Source organism: Pteropus alecto, unplaced genomic scaffold (genome assembly GCF_000325575.1).
Source record: "Pteropus alecto unplaced genomic scaffold, ASM32557v1 scaffold65, whole genome shotgun sequence".
NCBI lineage: Eukaryota > Metazoa > Chordata > Mammalia > Chiroptera > Pteropodidae > Pteropus > Pteropus alecto.
Window position 1 is genome coordinate 7985516 of NW_006439191.1, and position 18783 is coordinate 8004298.

At 43.5% G+C, this 18783-nt stretch overlaps 1 long non-coding RNA gene across 1 annotated transcript; it reads left to right on the forward strand.

The window, feature by feature from the left end:
- The first annotated feature begins 7 nt into the window (after positions 1-7).
- Positions 8-5455, forward strand: LOC112483262. Its single transcript, XR_003047576.1, has 2 exons — positions 8-491; positions 3941-5455. It is a non-coding gene; the product is annotated as an uncharacterized LOC112483262 (long non-coding RNA).
- The last annotated feature ends 13328 nt before the right edge of the window (positions 5456-18783 follow it).

The following is an 18783-nucleotide window of genomic DNA, read 5'->3' on the forward strand; positions in this document are numbered from 1 at the left end:
GGGATGTTGTCCGCGCCGACCTCCAAGTCATTTAAGCGGTCTTGGTGACGTCCAGCCGTTGGCACGAGCCTGATAGTCCGCACGGAACGGTCCCCGCCACCCCAGTGGCAGGCGACTGCGAGACGGCGCCCTGCGAGTGTCCGAGTCTGAGATTAATTTCTCTTCCGGAAGTCAGCCGGCCGAGGCTGGCTCCAGACACCTCCGTGCTTCCCGCCGTGCTGTGCACGCCTAGTTGTTCGTGTCGTGTCGTCTTGGGGTAGAGACCCGGGCTGTGGGCATCCGTATCATTTTTCATTCATTCATTCACATGCATGCATCCGTCCATCCATTCACCATCGGTCCGTCCGTCCGTCCATCCATCCATCCATCCATCCATCTACCATCCATCCATCCATCCATCAATCCATTCGTTGCTAGACTTTTCTATTCCAGACGCGCGAGGCGTGGAGCAGAAAGAGGATGAAAGAGGTTAAATTAAGCTTCTGGCACAGGTAGGGGGCAATTAATTATTCAACTATTTACCTGAAATTGGGATAACGCTAAGGAAGGAAAGAAGTACAAAGTGCTATGACAACACAGTGGGGTGCCTTACCCAGTTTTTTGTTTGTTTGTTTTTGTTTCATTGGCTTGGGGACGGACGGTCAGGTACAGACTTCGCTGTAAACTCTTGGAAGTTGGGCTCTCATTTAACACCCGCGGTTTACATCCGCGGTTCCTAGCATAGGACCTGGCACATAGCGCTGAATAAATATTTGCTTTAGTAATAAATGGAATGGAATGTGTAGAATAAGCCATTTCTTTTATAAAGTACTTCATATTTTTAAAGTACTTTCCTATGCATCGTCCAGTTGGATAGTCACAACGTCATCTAGAAAGCGTGTCTTACGTCAATTTTTTAATGAAATTTATCTAAGTGTCTGAGGAGACTCTTGAAGTCATTTAAATTGTTTTTCTAAAAAGTAAAAACGATAAAAGGAATTATTTTAATGGTAGCACAAAGTACCATAGACACTCACGTACGTCCCAAAAGGAAATTAAAGTGGTGTCGTGCACTTTGTATGCCAGAAAATGGGATAGAAATAAATTGAAAGCAAATAGATGAAGTCCGGAGCATTCGGCTCTATCTGGGCTGTGTGCACACTCAGTCTTAATGGTATAACAAGCAGAATTCAGTGCCCAGGTTCCTGCTCCATTCATTCCTCTTTCTAGAGTAGAATGAACTTCACAAAATAGAATAGATAATTTCTATGTAATCAGGTTGCAGGGATCAGTTCTTCACCTATAACATACATGGTTGGATTAGATGTGCTGTAAGGTTCCTTCCACATCAGGGACCTGTAATTCTATAACCGAAGCTTGCAGAAGAGGCAAGTTTTCGGTCCTCCTCCCATTTTCCATCTGAAAAAAATGCAGCACATCTTCAGATCATCCAGTCCTAATGATTAAACCCCAAAATATGGCCGCAATACCAAACTAAAACAATCTTTAAATTTAGATTCTAGCTTTATAGAATGAATGAGAAACACATGACACTTTCTGGGAAGATTAAAGTGTCTTTCCTTGAAAACATTCAAGTTCCTGTTCAGGTAAATGCTTTTAGTGGTAGCTTTACAGAATGAATGAGAAACACATGACACTTTCTTGGAAGATTAAAGTGTCTTTCCTTGAAAACCATTCAAGTTCCTGTTCAGGTAAATGCTTTTAGTGGAAGTAACTGCCCTGGGCTGACTGCTGGCCTTCGTTCTGCACTGAGGCATTCACCTATCTCTCGTGTGGTGGCCACTGGGTTTCATTACTGCTCAGTTTCAGCGGTGACGTTCCCGGCTTCCTCCCAAGTGGTGTTGAAAAGGCTCATTCATGAATGTTCTTAAGGACTTTAGATACCCTTCACAGAAGTTACAGCACATTCATGAACTGAACTCTTCCCCCAGGGAGTCGTAAATCTGCAGGGCTTCCGCTGCCATGGTTTCTGTGGAGTGTGGGAGGACTGTGTTAGACAGTGACTGTCACGCAGGCATAAGAAAGCAGATTGCAGAAAATGTAGAGGCTGCAGCAGAGTGTGAAAGAAAGAGCACAAATTGCTGGAGAAGTTGAGAGTGGTTCCCAGGAAGCTAAGTTGGAGGAGGAAAATCCTGCTGGTCATTCCTTTCCCTTTTCTGTCTCCTTCACAAAATTTGACATTAGGGCTATAGCTCCATTTTAGACAAGGAAGTGACTTGAACTATGGCAGAGTGTGAAGGTGGAGGCTTGGGCCTCTGCTTCGTGGCGCCGTCACGTGGACCTTGCAAGACCATACCTGGGCGTCTCTTAGCCGAGAAAATCGATCTTTGCTTGTTTCAGCTACTGTTATTTTGTTGTTTTTTGTCGTTCGAGCTGAACTTAATCCTGACAAAATGTGATAGAAGGAATGAAGATGACCTTTTTTATGGAAAAAAAGCTTGATCTCTTCCGTGTCTTGTTTAAGAAAACCATTTTTATTTCTCTGACATTTTTTTTTTTCTCTAGCATAGTTCAGAAGAGGTTAGACCAATTACCTGGACATTTTTAATTGTTCTAAATATTCATGGTTTCATATGGACGTAAAAATATGCCCCAGATGACCAAATATTTCTTGTTTTGTTTTTGGCACAACTGAAGTTGGTCCTTAAAGCGTTAAAAGAGAATGTCCCCAGTGCTTTCTCATAGCTGAGTGATAACTTCTAATCAACAATTTTCATAAGGAAAACTCAAGGTCAGGTTCAGGGAAGGGGAAACTGTTTGAAGGAGTTGCATTTAAACCTGAGTCCCCACATCCAAAAAGCCATTGCCTTGGGATTTGTGAGCTAGGATCGCTGGGGGACCAACATCTTCCTTGAATTCACTGTGACTTCCATACTCGGGAACCACCATTTTTTTTAAAAGCTTTCTCAAACTTTAGCTTCAAAGAAGTTGCCTCTTTCTTCCTGGCCTCTTCCCCTTTGATCACTTAATTTCTGGATATTTTACTAGCTGCTTCTCCCCTCTTCCAGTGCCTTCTTTAAAGTCACTCTTATTCCAGACGCTTTTCTTTCTGTTAATGGTATTATTATTCTGTTAGTAAATTACTTATGAACAGAAAGATGAAGAATATTCTAAAGTAGTTAATTACTCAGCATGCGCTATATGCCTCTGCTCTACCCAGAGGCCTTTGAAATCCTTCAAAACTCAGCTCAAAGATCACCTCCTCGGTGCAGGACCTGACTTCCACAGGCAAAATTAGTCACTTTGGACCACACACGACAGCTTTTTTCTATGTCTCTATTCTAAAACTCAGCACCTTGTAGTATGGCTTATGTGTGCATTTCTATCTCCCCCACTAGATGGTGATGTCCTCAAGGGCAGGGATCGTGACCTGTTTATCTTTGTGACATTCATTTGTTCATTCATCCATTCGTTCACTTAATACATTTTTTTTTTTTTTAAACCTGCTAGGTACAGGAGCTAAACATATCCATGACTCATACCCAAGATACAAAAGAAATATATCTGTGCTAATAGATAATAGACTCCAATGACACACCCGGATAAATAGGCAATTATAACTCCATTTTGAAAGTGCAATGTTGAAGACGGTACGAGGGAGTATGTAATAAAGGCACCTTGCTTTGGGCATCAGGGGGAACTTCCTGGAGCGAATATCGTCTAAGCCGAGATCAGAAGGATAGAGTAGGTGTTAGTTAGATATGCCCCAGATGGAGCGTAGAATGGGAACAGGGAGGGCGAAACATTCTCAGACACAGTGGAAACGGCTCAAAACCCGGAGATGAGAGGACATCGTGTGTGTAGAGAGTCGAATGTCCTTCAGCCTGGTTGGAGCCCCCCCAAAAAAGTGTGTGAGGATGAGGCCGGAGAGGAAAGGAGGGGTGAAATCACAAAGGAGCTCAAAGGACTAGGGCTTATTGGAGTTTGTTTCTTTCTCCAGTGCCCAGCAAAGTCCTTGACAAAGAGGCCAGCCGACGAATAAATGTTTGTGGAAGGAAAGAAGAAAAGGCCGTATGTAAATGACATGAAATGCAGATCCCACCTGCCCTCAGGGCCACTGGACAGAAAAGACAGAGCTGCCAAAATAGATAAATTAAAACAGGTCCCATCTGATTAAACACCAAAGGAGAGGGGGCCAGGCACACATGTGGAGGTCTGGAGAGATGACCGTGACCAGTCGTCGGAAAAAGCCGACGTCAAGAAGACGGGACCTGAACTGTGCGTACGGGATGGGTCCAGATTAACTAGGAAGAAAAGGACATTCTGAGTCTCACCACACAAGAGGCGAGGCCGTGGGGAGGCAAGGTGAAGGACGAGGCGAAGCCCTTCTAAACTTCTCATGCTTCCTTTCATATCGACTTCTGTTTAATTAAGAGCTGTTTCGACGGCATCAAGGAGTTTGCTGGAAGGCCTCAGATCGCAGGGCAAGGAATTCTGTCTAGGAAGGTCCATGTGCAGAATCAGAGCCCAAGAGACTCAGGTTCATAGACTGGAAGTGAAGTGAATATACAGTCGCCCCTTGAACAGTGTGGGGATTAGGGTGCCGACCCCCACACAGTTAAAAATCCACGTGTAACTTTTGACTCTCCAAAAACGTACTTACTAGTAGCCTTCTGTATTAACAGTAGATTAACACACATTTTGCATGTTACATGTATATATACTGTATTCTTACAATAAAGTAAGCCAGAAAAAAGAAAATATTAAGAAAATCACAAGAGAACATACATTTATAGTAGCGTACATATTTGTTTTAAAAAGAAATTCACGTATAAGTGGACTCACACGGTTCAAACCCATGTTAAGGGTCAACTGTACTTCTTAATGTGGATGAGTGTTCCCCCCCAAAAATGTGCCAAGATACAAAATGTACTCGGTTTAATATTTCAGTTAAAATAAACACCATTTTCCAAACAGGATCATTTTTTGATTTACAAAAGCACCAACACCCTACAAATTTCAAACAATATTTCAGTGAGAAAACTCTAGAACAACGGAAGTCCAAGTTCCTTGGAGACTGTGGAATTTGATGTCTGTCCCGGCTAAGTAGTCTTCTATCAGATGCCCTGGCATTTTTGCCCATCATTTTGTAAATGCATTTTCAACTTTCAGCTTGCATAGCACAGATATCTTTGAATTTTTATTTTTTCAATTTTAGCGTGTGAGATTATTTTTGCTAAATTTAATGGTTCCCATTTTATGAAATGGAAACTTATTTTTCCCTCATGGTTCGTTCTCTTTTAAGCTTTTTAAATGTTGGCTTTTTTCATCCAGTCTTTGCTATTATCTGCAACACTTCCAAATATAAAATAATCTCTAAATTTCTTTAATGAGCTTCCTCTTGCCTTAGAAAATTCTTAAAAATCTAACTACCGCATTCACTCTGTTTATGTAGAAACTATGATTAAAAAGTGTTTTGTTCACCCTAGAAGTTCAATAAATGCTTACAGACCAATATGCTAATCAGATTTATTATTCCCCCTGTGCCCGCCCCCAAACGGGTTGCCATATTGTTATAGCTGCTTTAGGACAATTTTATCAAGTTTTAATTCTCTTTTTCAAGTCAATTTGAATTAATTGCAAATAAGATTTTATAAGATATGACCATGAGATAAAATGTTTTCTTCATCATTAGTTAACACTTATTGGCAGTGGTGTGCCCGAGCTGCTTGTTACCAGCTTGCCAGAGCTGGCAGTTAACTTTTCAAGAAATTTTAAGCCAGTTGCTTTCACCTTGGTCTCTTGAAATCTGCCCCAGGGAGAATATTTAATTCATACCATAGAAATCAGCAAACACTACAAATTAGCATTTACTCGTCCCAAAACCAATTTAAAAATATTTATTAGCCCACCAGTGACTGGGATCAAGGTAATTTTAAACAAATAGATTTTTAACATATTGTGTTTCCTTATTATATAGCTTTTTAAAAATTCCCACATCGGCTTTCATGAGCACTTGATATTTATTTTTATATGAAATGGATACTGTTCTCCACATATCTTAATTCCTGGTCCTCTTGCTAAGCCTTACGCAAATGTTCGTCAGATGATGTGGTCTGGCTAGAGGAGGGCTTGCTCTAAAGTCAGAGCATGTAAGCTTGCATTCTAGCATTATTCTTTTTTAATGGTACCATTGGCCAAGTAACTCTAATCTCTCCAAACTCAGTTTCATCACCTATAACACGAGTATATTATCCTTACATGATGGGTGTAAACCATTTAGCACAGATTCAATGTGGCATATACTGTATTTATTGAATCTAAAATGCCATTGCTTAAAAAATGCAGTTATTTTATGTACCGCAAAGAAATAAGAAACATCGCATTATCAGGTAAACTATAATATAGCTTTTTTTTTTTTTTTTTTGTAAAATGTATCTCTATTTCAGAGGCATTAAAATGTGGGAAAATATATTTTAGAATCAATGACATATGACAGTAAACTCTAAAATACTTTTTATAGTTAGAATACTTGACAATGAGAAATGTTCTCAGTAGACTCCATCAATTGTGGAAATAGGCAGTTCGGGGGATTCTGTACTGAACCAGTGCAAAAAAGATCCCGTTGGAATTATTTTATTACGTTCCTACCTAAGTATCGATATGATTTTGGGTTGTCTTTGTTTCAAAACTCTTGAAACAATGTGCATATTTTTTGTTTAAAAAAAATGCAGATAGACCGCACTTGTCTGTGACATTTTCACAAGTATTTAAATGAATTAGTTTATTGATAGGTAGCACCTCAATCTATACCTTACTCTGACCTGCTAGTCGATTCACATAAAATTACCGTGGTGTTTATTACTAATGACTTATTTAATAGTCAGGCCCTCTCTCTTCCCCTGAGGATTTTCTGAACTTAAAAGTTTACAGAAAATTTTTTTAAAAAAATTCAAAATTTTCTGTGAGAGTCATGGTAAATTCTTTGTTGCTAAAACAAAAACAGAAGCACAGAACTTATATTTGCCAATTAGGTCATTTATATCTACCGGGAAAACAACCATTTTAGTGCTATATCTACAGGCTATTTAAAGGACAAAATTTAATTGTGACACTTAAGATCAAGGATTATATAACTACACACTCACTAAACTCAAAATACAAATGGTCAACAGATAATTTATGGTGTCTTAAGGCCTCAGCAACACAAAGATTCAAGCAAGTGAGCGATAATGTAAGATGGCAAACAAGGGAAGGAGGCAATAAAAACTGCTTTTTAAAAAATCAACAGTCAAAGCAAACTGAAACGTTGAATCCATTTTGAAAGCCACTTATTCTGAATAAACGTTGTGCTTGAAAAACATAAAACGTTGGATAATCATTTATAAGAAGGACAATAAAACGTTGCAAAATCTGCAAAATCAACTCTATGACTTTTAAATTGTCTAGTGATTTCCTTTGCATCTAGCGATTTTTTCATATGGCTATGAAACAGTTTTTCTGTTATCGCCAAATGCTTAAAGAGTGATGATTTCTATAGAAAAGGAGGAAAAACAATACATGTTTATTATTCAGTTTATGCTCTACGTAACTTTAAGAGTCTCACACAGCAAATGCCTTCACCTTTGAGATAGGAAATGATTTGCCAGCCTTCACTTAATCAGAAAATAGACTGTGCGGTATGTATAAAACCTGTCCATTTTTATTTTTACTTTTTAAAATTTATTTTTTTCTCACGAGCAGTGCTTGATTTATTAGCATTAAAAAACCGTAACGGCCAATTTTTAAAATTGCTGTCATTAATGATGACTCGAAGTCAATATAGATTTTATGTGGGAAAATGAGACACTCCCATTTAATTTTTTTAAACGTGTGATCTCATCTTACATTTTATTAATTGAGCCGTACAGCGTTAATCTTTCGGCATCTGTTCGTACTCTATTTTCGTCGGTCTGTTCTTTTCCTCCTCCCTGCTTTCCCCGTCACCACTTCTCCTCACACTCATTGTGCACGCTCTGTGTGCGTGGCACTCTCCTGTATGCAGGCTTGGTGAAGCTCAACTACTCTGGCTAAATCAGATTTCCTAAGAAATTACACCCTTTTGGAGAACGAAAGTTTTTGTAAGGTATGACGTGAAGCTCTGTAAACCCGGCAAGACCCATTTTGAAATTATTTTTCCTAAAGAAATTAAAGCGCAAAAGTGCTGAGATGTTAAGCGATGAATAAAACAAGGGAATAAATAATTCACTAATGTATTAATAAATATTTCAGGGCCGAATGGAGTGAGTCCTGGTTAATGCACGTTAATATCTCAGTAAGTGAAACTCTTTGAGTGTTTTATATGTTACAACTTCAACCATTTAGTGTTGTTGACCGTGGTGTATAAAATATTTAACAAAAGTCAGTAATGAATATGAAAAGAGCACTTTAAGGATGTTTTAATAAATGAACTCATCAGTAGTGCAAGACAGTCGAAGGCAAAGATATATACTTATCATCCCCTGAATCTGATTTCATTGCGTGTACTTATTAGGACTCTTCGCACGTAAGAGAGATGGTCAAGGTGAATTCTGAACACAAACGTTAAAAGGATCATTATCATTTTACTAAACTTACAGCCTCTCTCTATGTTGCACATGTGTGCCTGAAATGTTATATTCAGATAGACTTTTTTACTCAAATTTTATTTTTATTATTTCAACCATTAGCAGTCCATTTTTCAAAGTCTGACGTTATCGTGTAGGATGAAGGATTTATTAACGCCACAAACTGTAAAGCTGTCACTTCGGTCACTGCACGTTAGTGGTACTGAACATTTGATGAGTAAATCTAATAGTCTCACTCACCTTTACGAGCCCAGGAGAAAATAATTTTGCAAAACGTTTTACAGCAGGGCACTTTTGAGGGTTGGGTCCCAGGAATTCTTTGCTGTGGGGTCGTCCTACCCCGTACATCGTATGATATTCAGCAGTATCTTGCCCTTTACACTCTAGATGCCAGTAACCTCAAATCGCTGATATCTATTCTTCTTTGCTTCTTAAAGAAACGATAAGATCTTAAAGAGTCCTTCCAAATGTATAGTATTAAAAGCACTGTCAGGGAGGGGAGTTAATCATTATTACTATTACAGAAGGAAAGCTGTTCCTTAATTTGTTTTGGAATTTGTAGTTTTCTGGTTTTAGTGGAAAACATAGTCTGAGAGCGTTGATGTGGCTGTCAGTGGTGTCCTTGGGCTGTTGTGGTTGTTTTTAAAAGCTGAAAGGAACGGGTCTAGGTAGTGGTCATATGTGTGTGTATGTGGATGTATGTGTCTGTACATATACATACACAAACGTATACAAACACACACACATATCCGTGTATATATAGTGAATATTTCATCCAGGTCACATGACAGAACCACTATGAAGACCTTGTTATTTGAAATAAATCCTTATGAGATTATTTTTACAAAACAACTACCTAACCACAAGTTTATTCTGTTTTCATACGGTTGCTTTGCCTCTAGGAAGGTTGTATGATCCTGAAATATAGTAGACAAACATAAAAAATACTCATTCTCCAGCACGACTACTAACAACTCTGGAAATGTAAGTTTTCAAAAATTTAAAAGCAAGATTTACTTTATCAAATGTTCTGAGGTTTTTCTCATGAAAAGGTGCATATGTATATGGCTGTGTAAAATAACTCAATAAACTGATATTAAGGCAGTGGAAAAGAATGTGAGTAAACACAGTGTAATACTTTGTACCATTTTCCACACAATAGGTAGAATTTCAATACAATTCCTCTGGCTAGACAAAACACCTTTCACTAAAGGTAACAAAGTAATTATGTACTACATTGGAAGTATAGACATTTAGAACTGGAAAGAAATCTAGACACTATTTCGTCCAATATTCTCCTTTCCCAGTTGAATAAATGGAGGCAGAATAATGGGACCATCTTAGAACTGGAGCTACTTGGAGATATCGTTAAGCAAGGATTGCATGGTTAGTACATAGTATGTATATGATAGGTAGATTGGAGGATGGATGGATGGGTAGATAGAGATAGATTATGTGATTTTATTTATTATTTATTTTATTTTATTAGATCATCCTAATATCCAACGTGTTAGGGTCCAGTTCTGACTCATTCGGGGTGAGATGTTTCCTCAGGCGCTTTGTAATGTCGGACGTTACCTCCCCTTCCGTGCGGGGACCCTGTGCAGCCTGGGTTGAAGGCATCGCAGCCGAGGAGCAGGTTTTGGTTTAGTCTGGTCTGATGCCACAGGGATATCAGGAACTCGGAACCATTCTGGGGGTTAGTTCTTTGGCTTGGGGTGGGGTGCGGGGGTTAAACCCTCAGGGAAAAGTTTTCCCACAGCAGGCCAAGATGACTCAGACGAGCTCTCTCGTTACACCCTGTGGTGGAAGAGAGCTGTTTTCTGAACGACTCCTGCACTCAAGGGAAAACTCTTGAGAACCCTAGTTTTATGAAGGACATTCTCAGATCCGAACCCCGTTTTGAACAGTCCGAGGCATCATCGCCATTTCCCATAAGGCGCTACAGCTGCTCTGGTTATGGAGGCTGGTCCTCCGCCCTCTGGGCATTAGCGTGCAAGCTTACATCCCTATTTTTCAGTTTTCATTCAATTTCTAGTACCTGCAGTTTCCTCTGTTTTCACACCCTGAGCTATGATCTAAAAGAGTATATGTTATAGTTTACCCAGGTGCTTAGAGCTGAAAGATTGTCAGATATTTTTAGTCCTCCTTATAGCTAGAACCAGAACTCTCTCAAATTCTTTCCAATTATAACCTGTACATTTGGCTTTTATTCAAAACGGAGCTTTGAGGCATTTTTAATTTTCGGTCCATCGTAAAGGAAAAAAATATAATGAAAGAGCAAAGGAAGAAAACCTAAATGGAAATGAAACCAGTACCTGGATTTAAAAGGCGCATCCTCCGTGGCCTGCTTTCCGTATGAAGTCGTTTGCCCTTCTGAGTGCTAAGGGACGCACATAATGGAGTCGAAGAAAATGGAGTTTTGACTTCTGGCTTTGAGTCTTTGCCCTTTCCTTATGTTCCATTCAACCCTAGATGTGTAACTTATCCTCCGAGAGCCTTCGTTTACACCTTTAAAGCAGAAACGACGATACTTGTTTAATTCTCTTGGACGCTTCCTTTGAAATAATGGGCAGTATTCGGTAGACTGCCACGCGATGCAAATGATAGTTGCTGTCATTTGCTTTCAAGCGGTAATGGGACTAGCGAATTGCACTGGCTTTTATTCCCTGTATCTAATGTTTCTGAGAGCCGTGGGTCTGTCTCACGCTTTGGCTTATATTTTAAGGCGAGTACTTTTTTATTTTTCAATAGAGAAAGGCTGGATTAAACTCTTCACAGAATACGATCTGTAATCAATTATGTTGAAAATTATATTCCCTATATATCCTAAATTGAAATAGGGATATTTTTAGGTCTCTGGAACTTGCTACTGAAGGCCATGCACTGTGATAGTGGTACAGGGTGCAGCGTGGAGGGGTGCAGGCTGCAGGGGGCCCGTTCTATGTGTGTGGCGGGTGGGGGGGAGTCAGGCATCCTTCTCGATTCATTATCCTGAACTGGTCCTTCAATCCTATTTGTGATTCTGTGACGTACCTATTATGTTAATAAATTTCCATTTTCCTTAAAGTAGTTGGAGTTTTTTTTTTTACTATTTACAAGAAGAAATCCTTACTGATATAGCATGGTGATTTCTTATACTTTTCTTAAATTAACTGGTTTGTTTTCTTCTACAAATTTCAGCCTAAAATGGCAACCACATGTTAAGAAAACTCAGTGGGAAGGTCTACACACAAAGAGTTAGAAAACCTTAATTTTGAACAAGAAAAATCATCATCAGTCTTCCTTTAAATGGTGAGCCCCCTGGTGCAGTTACAATGATTTCATTTCCAACATATTCGCCTTCCGAGTCTTTGATAAACATGCCGGCTCTGTGGAGTCTAAATGCGAAGGAAGCAGTTATTTTAATGCCTGCTCTACCTTGGCACCTTGTAGTGTGGTCCTCAGACCAGCTATCACTGAGCTGGGGGCTGGACTTCTTCATCTTTAGAATGACGCGAGGACATGCTCCTCCCAGGGTCTGTCTAGGCTACTGGTCACAGGCGAGAAGAGCCTGGGATGCTGAGGAATGAAAACGGCCAAAAGAAAAAAAAAGAAAGAACCGATGTGATTGTGCCTCCAATCAAAGATATCCCTGAGTCATAAAAACATCAGCATCTCACTTTCGGCATCTGACAGACACGAGCTACTGCTCATCGCCTAGCTGTGGAGCACAGCAGCGGTCTGAGCCGCTGGTTCAACCGTGCTTTCCTGACACACGGCCAGGTGCACAGCCTTCCTCCCGCCTCTCGTCTCCGCGGCCGTGTGTGCTACACGTGCTGAACGAACGCGACAGGTTGGGCCGCTGCGTCTGAAGGAAGCAGCTGGATTCGTCGCCTGCTGAGCGCAGCGCGTGCCTGGGTGGGGATGTGGCACTTGAGAAGCATCGTGGTGTCTAGGACACGGGCTGTCTGGCTTCCTCCGCTCTGGCGGGAGGCACACTGTCAAGTGCACGTCTAGAAAAGTCTTAGTTCCTGAACCGTGCTGGTCATTATGACGCATTTGGCCTTTTACATTGTCTACGTTTCTATTAACACCATAATTACCCTCAATTTGCAGCCACAGACCTCTGGGAATCCAGCTGTTATTGGGTTCAAAACCTCTCCCCTGTCATCCCTAGACTGTGATCTGTGAAGGCAAGACTATTCTACTTTATTCATCTTTGCATCTTCAGAATGTGACAAGTGGTAACCGTTTAATTAATGTTTTAAATTAAAAAAAAAAATTATTTCTCCCCAAAATGATTCATACTCTTGGCTCTTTACTGCCTGCCCCACACAACTGACGCGGAAGCTGCTAGTGCCCTCGAAACTCAGCTTAGCAACCACTCCCCCGATACCTAAGGCAGGATGTGGGCCCCTCGCTATGGGCTCTGAGAACCCCCAGTTTCACTTCACGGCACCGTGTTTAGGTAATGCTTGCATCCCCTATTGGAAGATAAGCTGCAGGAGGACCGGTCCTGTCAGTTCTCTCATCCTCTGTGCTGTAAGTCGCAATCAGTGCCGAGGACACAGTAGATGCTCAATAAACACTTCTGGACCAAGTGAGTTTTGATCGATAGTATTCGTGAGACTAACCTCTCTCCCCTTCTCATCCTCTGCTGTCTGCAGAGCTATTTATTCTCTTCAACAAGTAGTTTTCTTTCTCTACTGTTGGTTTCCTGTCTCTACCACCTACTGGCTAGACGCACGGCACCTCGAAGGGTGGCTACAGCATTTCCATGCTGGAGAGAGGTCTCTATTTTCTATACTTCTCCAGAGCTTGGACTGACAAAGCAATGGTGTCCTTCTGTCCCCAAAACTCTCCTTTTAACCTCGTTCCATTGGAATGTGCCTGTCAGGCTCTGTGCAGAAAGTCGTTCCTCTCTTTATTTCAAATCTAGATTTTCGGAGCTCTGGTCCTACTTTAGATCAACCACCAGAGGGAGCAGTGACGTGCTCCGTTGCCACACTTCAATTGCACCTGTAGGAAGTTAGGGCTAGGTAGGTCTCCATCTCCTGGGCCAACTTCTTCCATTTTATAAACAAGCAGGTGAAGAGACTTGCTTAAGGTTCCAGACTAGGTCAGTGACAAAACCCAGACTCTTGCTTTCTCTTCCAGAAGCCTGCCCTCCGATATGGATCAGTTTTGGCAAGCGTGATTCACTTGCCGAGAATTCCTTGGACTGCCGAAGTCATCACCCAAGTCCATTTATCGATGGTCCATATCTCTGCCTGTGGGCTGGGGGGAGGTGATGGCGGTTGTGCTGAACGCCCGCGGTAACAGAAAAGAAGAAGCAGTGCGCAGCCCTGGTGCTGGCTATTGTCCCTTTGTTACACAAAGACGCTTTCCTATAACCCCTCGTGGCCGTAACTGTCCTCCCTGTCCCTCTCCCACTCACAGAGCGTGGGCCAGTAACACCGGTCTGGCTAATCACAGCTCCTGCTCTTCCCAGACACGGTGGGGGCCCAGGAGACGGTAGGAAATCCAGCTGGGTCTGTCTGAGTCTGAAATCGGAGAAACAACTGTCTTGTCTCGGGGGTCACGGTGCCAGAAGAATGTGAAGCTGATGATCGTGCTCATCTTTCTAACCAAATTGAGAAGACTCGCTCCAGGAAGAGACGAGCAAATCAGGCACAGAGCCCGAGGTGCAGGGTGGAAGCCGGTCCCGTCCTTCTCCAGGTCTCTGAGGTCCCCGAGTCCTTATTCTGAGCCACGTGAGCCTATCCACCCCCTCCTTTTTTTTTTCCAATTTGTTTAAAGGTGGTTTCAGTTAGAGTTTTGTCTCAGCGAAGAATTTTGACTAGTGCCGAGACAGTTAAAACTTGGCGGAGGGTGACATCTCCTTGCCTCTCACCGAGAGTCCGTCTTTCAGCATCAGACTCATGGGTGAGGAGTGATTATGGTGTTTTGCTGTCGTTTTTGGTTTTTTGCCGTTTCTGCACTGTTGTCCGCCCTGGTTAGCTCCACCAGGAAGAACACGTTGCTAGTGAGGCCAAGAGCCTCATGTCGTACAGTTAGTTCTGCTCCGCCTAGAACACAAGACTCGCCCCTAAAAACGTCCAGCTGTTTCGCGACCCGTGACTTTGACCGTGACCTGAACCAGTGTGGCTCAGTGCACATCTGCACTGACTCTGGAAGGCAGTGTGAGTGTGAGTGTGTGTGTGTGTGTGTGTGTGGGCGGGAGAGGGGTGCAGAGCCCCAGACTGAGGCTCGGGCATAATGTTCTAGTCCCAACTCCATTTTTTTTTCTTATTGGGAGACTCCCAAGTAATTTATCTTCTTTGGGCCTCAGTTTACCAGGTTACAAAAAATGTGATACTTGAGTGACATGATCCTAAGATATAGTCTGGCTCTAAAATGACATTATTCTCTAAGAACGACTGAAGTCCATCCTCCACGCACGGCAGGGCAGCCCAACTGTCCTTGTACCAAAAGGGATCATATTTAACCATCCTGTTTTCTCTGCAGCCCTCCGGGCAAGCATTTTTCAAATAGGAACCTCGGCTTCTGGCCCGAAAGGGTGGCCCTGCCCTTTGGGGCAAATGATTTGTCATCCTCAGGGCAGAGTCCTAAAGATGCTGGGGACAGCAAACCCCTGCTTCGGTCACACCGATGCCTATTACTGAAACAGCAATTCCTTACTTCAGGGGCTAGGGGCGAAGAGGTTTCCTCACATCCTCACCTGCACCCCCCAAAGTGTAAGGAGTCATGGGCCAGGCAGGGGCAGCGATGGAAGGCTTCTGCTCACGGAGCAAGTAGGAGGGTGAACACGCCCCTAGAGAAAGTCGGGGAGCAAACACCTCCTGGACTCCTAGTCTAGTTTTGAAAACAGTGTTCAAGTACAAATGGGGTGCGTTGGAGAAGAGAGAGGGGGGAGCTTGTAGATAGGAGACAGGGATCCAAGACTGAGGCGCCGCGTGAGGTGAGTCCTTCATGAGGCCGTGTAGACGGCGAAGAATCGGAAGGCTTGTTGCTCAGAAATGATACACGCAGAAGTCGTTTTGACTGAAGCGCCTCTGACCCGGAGCGGGACTGGTGGTTCTCCGCTTCGCTCAGGCTCCACGCGGTGGCCGAGTGCCCGCAGGACGGCCGGGGCCCACGCGGCTGAGGCCACCCTTCCTCCGCCCGAGGCTGTCTCCAGGAAGCGCCGAAGCCAATCCAAATGCAGATGTCTTTGAATTACTCCAGATGGCAGGAGGCTGATCCGACAGAGCTCAGCGTCACTGGGTGGGGGACAACGGTCAGCTGTCCTAGGACACAAGGTTAAGAGCACTGTGAGGCGAACAGTGGTCTGCTCAGCTGGTCGTGTTGTTAGCGAGGCCACGAGCATGCTTGGCACAAGGTGACTGCGCTGGGCACATGGCGAGAGCTCCGTAAACGATTATTATCTATTGTTTTAGTTGTAATTATCTTACAGATGGGCATTGCCTCTTAATCTCCACCTCCAGCTTTTGCCTCTGAAATTATTCTGAGGTGATTATGGATTACGAATGTCTTTAAAGTAGGCCTCGACTTTTCTTAATGCCCCCTAAGGCTTCTTGTCCCATTTTTGTCTAGATACGAGTGACATACTCAGAGTCAGTTTCCTCCAGCCAATCAGCAGTGATGATTCACTCCGACATCTGCCCAAAATACCTGACTCAACAAAACACTAACCACATCTGGCCAGGAGAAAGTCATCTTCCTTATATTCTGGTCTTCAACTGTAAATTTTTTTTTTTTTTTGTATGTCAATTATGTTGTATGGCTTGTCCCCAGAAGTCCCTGCACTTTGGTGGGGTCGACACAGCCCTCCAAAGGTGAGTCTGCTGCCTACCTCACCTGTACACAGCTGCCTGACATCACGGCTCATTGCACATGGCGTCGGAAGGGCCCGCATCCTGGAATGATGTAATGTTTCTGATTTCTGATCCGGTGGTGGCGGGGTCAGAGGAGGTCTGACATCATCTGGACGTGGGAGGTTCCGGGAAACGCTGCCACTAGAAACTCTGCCAAGCAGACACTGGACACAGGACAGCCAACCAAGCAGAGCAAAACCAGCGCTGCGAGCCAGCATCAGAACTCCGGGCCGACGAACCACCGGGGAGAAGAAAGGGAATCATAATACGCACTCCTCAGACTCCAAACTCTCAGCGCTCAGCATTCGGGCACATTTATAATCAAAAGAACCTTGGGAGGCTGATCTGGTCCAGCCATCTGCCTCTGAGGAAGGTTATGTCTAAAACTTCAAAGCGAGTAGAACTCTCCAGGGGATTGATGGTGCCCAGCCTGCTTTGGTCAGTGGCTCCAGTGTCACTGCCTGTAGAGTTGTGGCTCCCAACTGGGCCAGCTAGACGTCCCGGAGGAGGGGCGAGGGGGAAGGGCTGGGCATGTCTCTCCAGCACAGATTCTCATGCGTTCTAAGTGGGTGTGGAGACAGACCTTGGAGAGGGGAACGTGGGGGTCGGTAATGGAGCTTCTAGAAACTCCCTGGATGGACTGAATAGACTATTTAAAAACTACAAAACTTTGTCTTCATTAATCGTGATGATATTTTCAATTGCAAAACTTTGATTATATAGAAAAATGATAGATTGCTAAAGTAAATACCCATGTATATCCTTCACCCAGATTTACCAATTAATAACATTTTTCCATATCTGTTTTATTTCTCTCTCTCACACACACACATACACACACACATGCACACACAAACACACACCCTAAAAAGAAAAATAAAGCGATGTCTACATCGATCATGCGTACCTAATTTTTGAACAATTATGATACATTTACAAATTTTTAAACCAAATGTCTCTTCTTTGGAATCAAGAAGTTCATTTTTGTGTCTGTTTCTCTCAAATTGAAAGATAAACATCCACTTTAGTCCCGTCGGTATTAAAAGAAGTTGCTGTCACTGCCATGAACACGTGGTCTGCCTCTTGATTTTCACCAGAGGAGAGGGAAGCACTGAGCATGTCGAACGGCTCTCTGGTCCTGGCCAAACCGGACAAGGGCCGGAATTTAAATTCATTCCGTTTCCGCCTTTTGGTACCAAACAGATGAGCAGATGTTGCTCTTTGACATCAACTTTTCTGTGTTGTCTCTTCCTCGGCAAAGGTTATGTAAGGAATGTCGTGGGCAGAGTGCCTCGCTGCTCAGCGCCAAACCCTCCGGCCACTACTCTGCCATCTGGCTCCCATTATGCGTGGAGTTTTTCGCATAAAAAGATGGGCTGTAGACACTCGCGCTGCTGGCCCCAGCTCCGGCTCCCGCCCAGGCGTCCTGCCTGTCCACGCTGTGTCCTCAAGCACCAACGTGCTTCGAACCTATGCGGTTAAGTCCTCACCGGAGGTCACCGATAGGTTCTGCAACTTTAAGCAAAATGACATAGAACGTCACCAATGTGACCGCAGGCCAAGGGATATAAACAAGAGTTGTGTGCCCAACGGCATCCTCTGCTGAAGCGGCGTCACTCGAGGACCCGCAGTAGGAACTGCACGTGTGCCTCAAGACCAGTGTTGGCAACTCAAGCCAACAATGGCCTGGGGAGCACCTCGCTGTCGGTCAGGGTCAGGCCTTGGAGATTCCTGATCCCTTTGCTCTACCAGGGGGAACAGATATTAAACAAATTTCATTCGTGATGCATGTCACATTAGGGGAAGCACGTGTTTTTAGGGGGCCCTACTGCGGGGGCAGTGAAACCTAGTCCAGGTCAGAGAAGAGATGTTTAGGTTGAAATCTGAAAAAAAAACGGAACCTATCGATGACCTAAGTTGGGATGGGAGTCGGAGGCAGCATTTGAGAAGGAAGAACATTTCTGTCAGAGGAAACAGCTAACTCGGAAATAGCCCTGGGGGCAAGAGAGGGCGAGCATGGTCCAGGAATAGGGACAATTGGTGAAGCTGCCTGTGGCCAGAGCTCATGGGACACACGGGGCTTCACAACTCACTCCAGGCGTGTCGGGTGGCAGGAGTGTGTGCAGGTCAGTGCCCATCGTCCCCTTCTGAGGGGACCCCTCTCGTTGGCCCAGGCACTCTCCCTGGAAAGTCAGCCTTCGTGCCAATAGGTCGGCAGGACAGAGGCAGAAGCTGCCTCATAAAGCAGTGCTTTCTGCCATATCACAGGTGAGGAACCGCAGTCAGAGAGGGCAAGTTCCCAGAGGTCCTAGAACCCGTAAGAGGCAGTTGGAAGCTACACACTTCTCAGTTTGACTCCAGAGGCCACACCTGAGAGA